The sequence below is a fragment of the Callorhinus ursinus genome, unplaced genomic scaffold (assembly GCF_003265705.2).
Source record: "Callorhinus ursinus isolate GAN/ISIS: 27379988/994484 unplaced genomic scaffold, GSC_fseal_2.0 scaffold1, whole genome shotgun sequence".
Taxonomy (NCBI): Eukaryota; Metazoa; Chordata; class Mammalia; order Carnivora; family Otariidae; genus Callorhinus; species Callorhinus ursinus.
The window spans coordinates 108,318,468-108,329,050 of record NW_027397063.1 but is presented as its reverse complement, the minus strand read 5'-3'; the positions used below and the strand labels follow the sequence as shown (position 1 = coordinate 108,329,050).

Below are 10,583 nucleotides of genomic sequence, written 5' to 3'. Positions count from 1 at the left end.
ACGTGATACAATACATTAACAAAAGAAAGGACAAGAATCATATGATCCTCTCAATAGATGCAGAAAAAGCATTTGACAAAGTACAGCATCCTTTCTTATCAAAACTCTTCAGAGTATAGGGATAAAAGGTACATAACTCAATATCCTAAAAGCCATCTATGAAAATCCTACAGCGAATATCATTCTCAGTGGGAAAAGCTGAGAGCTTTTCCCCTAAGGTCAGGAACGCCATAGGGATGTCCACTATCACCACTGCTATTCAACATAGTATTAGAAGCCCTAGCCACAGCAATCAGACAACAAAAAGAAATCAAAGGCATCCAAATCGGCAAGGAAGAAGTCAAACTCTCACTGTTTGCAGACGATATGATACTTTATGTGGAAAACCCAAAAGACTCCATCCCAAAACTGCTAGAATTCATACAGGAATTCAGTAAAGTAGCAGGATATAAAATCAATGCACAGAAATCAGTGGCATTCCTATACATCAACAACAAGACAGAAGAGAGACAAATCAAGGACTTGATCCCATTTACAATTGCACCCAAACCTTAAGATACCAAGGAATAAATTTAACCAAAGAGGCAAAGGATCTGTACTCAGAAAACTATAAAATACTCATGAAAGAAATTGAAGAAGACAGAAAGAAATGGAAAAACGTTCCATGCTCATGGATTGGAAGAACCAACATTGTGAAGATGTCAATGCTACCTAGAGCAATCTACACATTCAATGCAATCCCTATCAAAACATCCACTTTTTTCCAAGAAATGGAACAAATAATCCTAAAATTTGTATGGAACCAGAAGAGACCCCGAATAGCCAGGGGAATATCGAAAAAGAAAAGCAAAGCTGGCGTCATCACAATTCCGGACCTCCAGCTCTATTTCAAAGCTGTCATCATCAAGACAGCGTGGTACTGGCACAAAAACAGACACATAGATCAATGGAACAGAATTGAGAGCCCAGAAATGGACCCTCAACTCTATGGTCAACTTATCTTTGACAAAGCAGGAAAGAATGTCCAGTGGAAAAAAGACAGTCTCTTCAACAAATGGTGTTGGGAAAATTGGACAGCCACATGCAGAAGAATGAAACTGGACCATTTCCTTACACCACACACAAAAATAGACTCCAAATGGTTGAAAGACCTAAACGTGAGACCGGAGTCCATTAAAATCCTAAAGGAGAAGACAGGTAGCAACCTCTTTGACCTCAGCCACAGCAACTTCTTCCTAGAAACATCGCCAAAGGCAAGGGAAGCAAGGGCAAAAAGGAACTATTGGGATTTCATCAAGATAAAAAGCTTTTGCCCAACAAAAGAAACAATCCACAAAACCAAAAGACAACCGACAGAATGGGAGAAACTATTTGCAAATGACATATCAGATAAAGGGCTAGTATCCAAAATCTATAAAGAACTTATCCAACTCAACACCCAAAGAACAAATAATCCAATCAAGAAATGGGCAGAAGACATGAACCGACATTTTTCCAAAGAAGACATCCAAATGGCCAACAGACACATGAAAAAGTGCTCAACATCACTTGGCATGAGGGAAATCCAAATCAAAACCTCAATGAGATACCACCTCACACGAGTCAGAATGGCTAGAATTAACAAGTCAGGAAACGACAGATGTTGGCAGGGATGTGGAGAAAGGGGAACCCTCCTACACTGTTGGTGGGAATGCAAGCTGGTGCAACCACTCTGGAAAACAGTATGGAGGTTCCTCAAATGGTTTAAAATAGAGCTACCATATGATCCAGCAATTGCACTACTGGGTATTTACCCCAAAGATAGAAATGTAGGGATCCGAAGGGGTACGTTCACCCCAATGTTTATAGCAGCAATGTCCACAATAGCCAAACTGTGGAAAGAGCCAAGATGTCCATTGACAAATGAATGGATAAAGAAGAAGTGGTCTATATACACAATGGAATATTATGCAGCCATCAAAAGGAATGAGATCTTGCCATTTGCAACGACGTGGATGGAACTGAAGGGTGTTATGCTGAGTGAAATAAGTCAATCAGAGAAAGACATGTATCATATGCCCTCACTGATATGAGGAATTTTTAACCTTAGGAAACAAACTGAGGGTTGCTGGAGTGGTGGGGGGTGGGAGGGATGGGGTGGCTGGGTGATAGACATTGGGGAGGGAATGTGCTATGGTGAGCGCTGTGAATTGTGCAAGACTGTTGAATCATTGATCTGTACTTCTGAAACAAATAATGCAATATATGTTAAGGAAAAAAGAAGAAGAAGAAGATAGCAGGAGGGGAAGAATGAAGGAGAGTAAGTCGGAGGGGGAGACGAACCATGAGAGACGATGGACTCTGAAAAACAAACTGAGGCTTCTAGAGGGGAGGGGGGTGGGTGGATGGATTAGCCTGGCGATGGGTATTAAAGAGGGCATGTTCTGCGTGGAGCACTGGGTGTTATGCACAAACAATGAATCATGGAACACTAAATCAAAAACTAATGATGTAATGTATGGTGATTAACATAACAATAAAAATAAAAAAAACTAATGATGTATTGTATGGTGATTAACATAACAAATATATATGTCAAAAAAAAAAAAAAAAAGAAATACCCTGGGCTTCTTATTAAGTACTGAGCTAGATTGACTTTTTCTAGGTGGAACAGGGAGAACATTGAAATTGTGGACAATGGCTTGGAATGCTTTGCGGAAAAGGAGTGATGAGTAGAGCAGGCACTGAATAGGATCTGTGTTTGCCTAAACTATCTGAACTCCAAGTGTGTGAGACAGAGGATTGCAGTGGGCAAGGAACAGTGGTGAAAGAGATCAAGATTCAAGGTGTAAGGGGCTCTGCCGCTAACATAAGGTGAGAGCTATCCCTTTGGACATTTAAAGGAAGAAACTCTTTGAATCATTTTAAAAGAGATCATGAAACATTTCTTTTAATATGAGTGAATTTTCTTTCATAAAATTGGAGTATAGAAAGAATAAAGCAATACTCTTTACTGTCAAAATATAGTGTGACCAATATATACACTATCCAAACACAACTAGTTAACATTTTGATCAATTTCTTCCTAGGCTGTGTGTGTGTTAGCATGTATTTGTGATTTTGTGTTTCCAATACTCTAATCAAACCGTTTAAATTTATTATATTTTTATGCCAGTGTAGTTAACATACAGTATTACCCATTTAATTTTTTGAAATCTTGATTCTTCATGAAATACCAAGTATATTTTTATGTTAACATTATATATATAACCATGCATAAGTTTTAAATGTTGATACTTCCTGAGAATCTCTTTTGACTCTTCTTTTTCTTTCTGTAATCTCCTCAGCCTTTTTTAATTCTTCCGTCAGAACAGCTAACACCTAAATGCTTTACAAGTTACAAATCTACACCTTATGTTTCAGACTTTCATACACAAATATTAACCATTTAGATGCACATTAATTAGTGGATTAATTTATTGATAATGAGTTAATTAATTCATGAAGATCTTAGTATGGGTTGGGTCGTGTCCTGAGTACCAAGAGTTGAATTTAAAGCAAGATGGTGAGAACCGAAGCAGGAGTCAGAAAGGCATGAAAAGTCTACATTTGGAAGGTTCTTAAGTGTAAATGTAGGCCTTTGGGCAGTTATTTCCAGTCTATATGCTGTACCCCTATTAAATAGTCTCACAACATTCTGCTTCTAACACTCATCAGAGTTGTATGTAGTTAATGAGCTATTGAAGTGATTGTTTTGTTTAACATCTGTATTAGTTTTCTTTTGCAGCTGTGACAAATTATTACATGCTTAGTGGCTTTTAAAGTAACTGAGGTATTATTTTATAGTTCTGTAGACCAGAAATCTGGCATGAGTCTCACTGGGCTAAGATCAAGGTGTTGGCAGGGTGCATTCCTTCTGTAAATTCTAGGGGAGAATACATTCTCTTGCTTTTTCCAGTTCGAGGGCCTCCTGCTTTCCTTAGCTCAGGCCTTCTTTCCTCAGCCTTCAAAACCACATTGGGCAAGTCCTTCTCACACTGTTATCTCTCTGGTGGTCTTTTCCACATTTAAGGACCCTTTACACTGGGTCCACAAGGATGATCCAGGATAATCTTATTTTAAGGTCAGCTGATTAGCCACCTTAATTCGATCTTCTACCCTAATTGTCTTTCATCATGTGACTAATGTATTTATAGATTTGAGGGAGGAGGATGTGGGCATTGCTGAGGGCCATTGTTCTGCTCACCACAGTGTTTATCTCCTTCCCCCAACTTATAAATTTCATGTAGCAAACTCTGTATCCACTCTTCTCTTCTTTTTTAATTGCAGAAGCTTGGTTTTACCCTGTGTGGCAATTGCTCAGCTAATAAATTTCAATATCCTGACCTCCACAGTAATAAGAAGCTTAATGTGGCACTGTTCTGGCAAATGAGTTATAAGAGGAAGTTACTGGGTGATTCTTGCAGAGATTTTACTATCCTGATAAGAAGTATCATCCCTTTATCCTTGTAGCCCTGTCTTAGAGTCTAAGGAATCATCTTTTGGCCAAGTATGATAGGAAAGACTACACCAAGGCTTCTGCATTAAGGACAAGAAGTAAAAGCATGGGAAGAGCCTTGGTCACCCATGACATTGTTTAGCTGACCTATTGTATCAGTCCAAGGCTTGCATCTCCTGGACTTCCTGTACCTGAGAAGAAATATTCGTTACATGCTTACACCACTGTAGTAGGCTTTTTAATTACTTGCAGCCATATGAAATCTTGCTTCATAACCTCCACGAGAGCAGGTACATTTTGTACCTTGTTTACCTCTGTATTTCCAAAGCCCAGGGCAGAGCAAAACATCTGTTAGGAATCCTAGTTAATAAATAAATTAACCCAAGAATTAAATTTCTCTTGAGATTTTGACTGTTAATCTGTATTTAAGGAGTAATTAGACATTAACTAGTTTAAGAAGGAAGGGTGAGTAGATCATCCAAAACAAAGTATTTGTCAATGCCCTGAAATGGGAGTGAACTTGTATTTAGGGAAGTAATAGAAAGTGGTGACGATAACATAATGGGGAAGAAGTGGAGGGGGCTAGTAGATCACACAAGATCACCATAGGCCATGTTAAGAATTTTTTTTTTTTTAATTCTAAGCACATTGATAAGAGACTGACAGATTCTAGGTGACATTCTCATATTTGTATTTTTTAAAATATTTTATTTCCAGTGTAGTTAACATATAGTGTTATGTTTTCAGATGTACAATATAGTGATCCAATAGCTCCATACATTACTCAGTGCTCAACAAGACAAGTACAGTTCCATTCCCCTTCACCTATGTCACTTAGCCCCCAACCACCTTTCCTCTGGTAACCATCCATTTGTTCTTTATAGTTAAGGGTCTGATTTTCTATTTGTCTCTCTCTCTCTTTTTTTTTATTTGTTCACTTGTTTTTTTCTTAAATTCCACATGTGAGTAAAATCTTATGGCATTTGTTTTTCTCTGACTGGATTATTTCATTTAGCATTATACTCTGTAGATCCATCCCTGTTGTTTCAAAGGGCAAGTTATCCTTCCTTTTTATGGCTGAATAATATTCCAGTGTGTGTGTGTGTGTGTGTTCTTTATTCATCTATTGATCGGCACTTGGGCTGCTTCCATACTTTGGCTATTGTAGATAATGCTGCTATAAACATAGAATTGCAAATATCTTTCCAAATTAGTGTTTTTGTATTCTTTGGGTAAATACCCAGTAGTGTAGTTAATGGATCATATGATAGTTAGTTCTATTTTTAATTTTCTGAAGAACCTCCATACTGTCTTCCACAGTGGCTGCAACAGTTTGCATTCTCACCAACAATGCAAGAGGGTTCCTTTTTCTCCACATCTTTGCCAATGCTTGTTGTTTTGTGTGTTTTTGATTTTAGCCATTCTGACAGTTATGAGGTGATATCCAATTATAGTTTTGATTTGGATTTACCTGATGATGACTGATGTTGAGCATCTTTTCATGTCTTCTTTGGAGAAATGTCTGTTCATGTCTCTGGCCATTTTTTAATTGGATTGTTTTTTAGTGTTGAGTTGTATAAGTTCTTTGTATATTTTGGATAATAACCCTTTATCACATGTGTGGCCCAGGAAGAAGTAACGTCAACCCGGTAGCCGAGTTGTGGCGCTGCAGTGGAGGCGCTTCTCCGACAACATGTCCCATCTACCCATGAAACTGCTGCACAAGAAAATCAAGAAACGGAACCTCAAATTGCGCCAGCGAAACTTAAAGCTCCAGGAGGCTTCGGATGTGAGCTTATCGGAAACCCAAAATGGAGATGTGTCTGAAGAAACAGTGGGAGGTTGGAAGGTTAAAAAATCCCTAAAACAGTCTGTGAATGTGGGCTCATCAGAAGCCCAGAATGGAGAGAGAGCTAAAGAAACCGTGGAAACTGTACAAGTTAAAAAAAAAAAAAAAAAGAAATCTACCATAATAATCAATGGAGAAGCAGCAACACAGCCTCCCAATTCAGAATCCAAAAAAAAGAAGAAGAAAAAGAGAAAAATGGTGGATGATGCTGGGCCTGATACCAAAAAAGCAAAAACTGAAGACAAAGGGGACTCTGAAGAAGGGGCCCAAGCTCCTGAAGAGACAGAACACAGTGTGCAGAAGCCAGATGAGCAGGAAGAGGACAGTGAAGTGCCCAGCCTACCCCTGGGACTGACAGGAGCTTTTGAGGATACTTCATTTGCTTCTCTTAGTAATCTTGTCAATGAGAACACTCTGAGGGCAATAAAATAGAAATGGGTTTTACAAACATGACTGAAATTCAGCATAAAAGTATCAGACCACTTCTGGAAGGCAGGGATCTTCTAGCAGCCGCAAAAACAGGCAGTGGCAAAACGCTGGCGTTTCTTATCCCTGCAGTTGAACTCATTGTCAAGTTAAAGTTCATGCTTAGGAATGGAACTGGAGTTCTTATCCTCTCACCTACTAGGGAACTGGCCATGCAGACTTTCGGTGTTCTTAAGGAGCTGATGACGCACCATGTCCACACATACGGGTTGATAATGGGCGGCAGCAACAGATCTGCTGAAGCACAGAAACTCGGTAATGGGATCAACATCATTGTGGCCACCCCAGGCCGCCTCCTGGACCACATGCAGAATACCGCAGGGTTTATGTATAAAAATCTGCAGTGTCTGGTTATTGATGAGGCTGATCGTATCTTGGATGTTGGGTTTGAAGAGGAATTAAAACCAGATTATTAAACTTCTGCCAACACGCAGGCAAACCATGCTCTTTTCTGCCACACAAACTCGAAAAGTTGAAGACTTGGCAAGGATTTCTTTGAAAAAGGAGCCATTGTATGTTGGTGTTGATGACGATAAAGCTAATGCAACAGTGGATGGTTTTGACCAGGGATATGTTATTTGTCCCTTGGAAAAGAGATTCCTCCTGCTCTTTACATTCCTTAAGAAGAACCGGAAGAAGAAACTGATGGTCTTCTTTTCATCCTGTAAGTCTGTGAAATACCATCAGGAGTTGCTGAACTACATCAATTTGTCTGTCTTGGCCATTCATGGAAGGCAGAAGCAAAATAAGTGCACAACCACATTCTTCCAGTTCTGCAATGCAGATTCAGGGATATTGTTGTGTACCGACGTGGCAGCTAGAGGGCTGGATATTCCTGAAGTGGACTGGATTGTTCAGTATGACCCTCCAGATGACCCCAAGGAATATATTCATCGTGTGGGAAGAACATCCAGAGGCCTAAACGGGAGAAGGCATGCCTTGCTCATTTTATGCCCTGAAGAATTGGGTTTCCTTCATTACTTGAAGCAATCCAAGGTTCCATTAAGTGAATCTGAGTTTTCCTGGTCCAAAATTTCTGACATTCAGTCTCAGCTTGAAAAATTGATTGAAAAGAACTACTTCCTTCATAAGTCAGCCCAGGAAGCATATAAGTCCTACATTCGAGCATATGATTCCCATTCTCTGAAACAGATCTTCAATGTTAATAACTTAAATTTGCCTCAAGTTGCTCTGTTGTTTGGTTTCAAGGTGCCTCCTTTTGTTGATCTGAACGTGAACAGCAATGACGGCAAGCTTAAAAAGAGAGGAGGCGGTGGCGGCTTCGGCTACCAGAAAGCCAAGAAAGTCGAGAAGTCCAAAATCTTCAAACACATTAGCAAGAAGTCCTCCGACAGCCGGCAGTTCTCCCACTGAAGACACGCCTTCCTTTGGTCTTGAATGGCTTTGTCCTGAAGTGGATGTTTTCCCTTTCTCTAACAAAGGAACTGTTGTGGTTTCAGAATTGGGACTGATGGAACAGGAGTATGAATTGACGTGCGTTACAAGCACCAGGCACTGATACTTCCAGGAGATACCACTCTTATTTGGGGATGTAAAACAGAGTTCAATTTTTCTAGGTTGTTCAAGAGCAAAGCAAGGGATCTTTTGGATTTTGTTATGACGACAGAGTATTTTAAATCTTTGACCTCCAAATTTGTCATTGTTTTGAGGGGGTGGGGTATTTTTTATTTAAAATCAATTAACATGTAATGTGTTAATGGTTTCATAGGTGGAGTTCGGTGATTCATCAGTCATATATAACACCCAGTGCTCATTACATCATGTGCCCTCCTTAATGTCCATCACCCAGTTCAACCTGCCTTAGAAGGTTGAACTTAGAAGTGACCTGGTACACTGGGGCTGGTGATGCAGAAGATTGTCTCAGGTTTTTTGTTTTTTTGGTTTGGTTGTTTCTTGGACCTTAACCATAGTTCCTGACCTCCCCTGAAAATGCTACTGTGGCTAGGAAGCACTTTTAATGTACGGTGGCGTTTGTTTTTATATATGCCAGATTTTAAAGCAGTGAGCCTTTCCCATTTTTTTAAGAGCACAAAGTGTGGGTTATTTGTCACTGTTACTTGAATAAAGCACCTTTAGCAGTCCTAACATTTGTTGGGAACAGTGGGAATCTGAGATTTTTGAGCCTCATTTACACCGATATAAGTGTAATAATCTGTTCTCCATTTAATAACTTAGCAAAACCCTTCTTGAAAAAGGCACAAAGTGATGACACAGCTCATTCAACTTTGTTTCAAGTGGTTTGGATTTTGGTGAACCCTTCCAACTCTGCAGAGTACTCAGGAGACAAAGCATCTTTTTGAGAAAAGTTTCCCCTTCCAGAACTGTGAAACAAAAATAGGTTTATGATGAAAATTGGAAATGAACAGCAGTCAAAAAAGAGCAGCAAAAGATGGGGGTTTCATCATGTGGGGTTTTTGTTGTAGGAACTCTTGACTTCCAGAGTGCTTCATGTGTCTTGTTTTATTTCCAGTGCATTTTATAACGACAAAATGGTTATTACATTTTGATCAATTTGAAACCAAAGTTGCTGGCATCGTTTTGCTGTTGTGCCAGTTAATGTTCATAGTTTCCTGTTAAATACGAGTACACTGAGAACTTCAGATGGGGAGGAAACAGCCTGATACAAGAGCATCCCAGTAGTAAAAACAAGAAGTGATCCTTTGAGTCTGAGCTTGGCCACTGTCCCCCTGGCTGGACCTGTCCTAGGGTTCAGGCCTTGACTGCTGGACTCCTGGCATTGAAGAACTCTTTATCTAAAACATCCAGTAACTTGTTTTTCTTTTTTGTTTCAGACATAGTCATGTCTCAAAAAATACACAAAAACAAAGGGAAAACTCTTTAATCACAGAGCGGGAGTAAAAACTGTCGATATTTTCGTACCTAACCATCAGGGGTTTTGTATACATACTTTTAAATTTTCTATCAGGATTGAAGTCATCCTTTACCCCCTACTTGTAACCAGCTTGTTTCATAACGTGTTATTTTCCCGTGTCATTAAATAATTAACGTCCGTTTTATATTTCAAAAAAAAAATAACCCTTTATCAGTTATATGATTTGCAAATATTTTTTCCCATTCCGTAGGTTGTTTTTTAGTTTTGTTGGTTGTTTACTTCACTGTGCAGAAGCTTTTTATTTTGATGTAATCCCAATAGTTTAGTTTTGCTTTTGTTTCCCTTGCCTCAGAAGATCAATCTAGAAGGATATTGCTGTGGTCAATGTCTGAGAAATTACTGCCTGTGCTCTCTTCTAGGATTTTTATAGTTTCAGGTCTCACATTTAGGTCCTTAATCTACTTAGGGTTTATTTTTGTGTATGGTATAAGAAAATGATTAAATTCCATTCTTTTTCTTGTCCATGTCCAGTTTTCCCAATACCATTTGTTGAAGAGACTGTCTTTTTCCTAGTGCATATTCTTGCCTCCTTTGTTGACAACTAATTGACCATGTAATTGTGGGTTTATTTCTGGGCTTTGTATTCTGTTCTGTTGATTTGTGTGTCTGTTTTTGTGCTAACACTATAGCTTTTTGATTACTACAACTTTGTAATATAACTTGGAGTCTGGAATTGTGATATCTCCAGTTTTGTTTTTCTTTTTCAAGATTGCTTTGGCTATTGGGGTCTTTTATGGTTCCATATAAATTTTAGGATGATTTGTTCTACTTCTTTGAAAAATGCTGTTGTTATTTTGATAGGGATTGCATTAAATCTGTAGATTGCTTTGGGCGGTATAGACATTTTAATAGTATTT

The 10,583-nt window shown here is 38.9% G+C and overlaps 1 pseudogene; it reads left to right on the top strand.

Moving 5' to 3' along the window:
* The first annotated feature begins 6,125 nt into the window (after positions 1 to 6,125).
* LOC112830843 (ATP-dependent RNA helicase DDX18 pseudogene) lies at positions 6,126 to 8,984 on the top strand (annotated as a pseudogene).
* Positions 8,985 to 10,583: the final 1,599 nt, after the last annotated feature.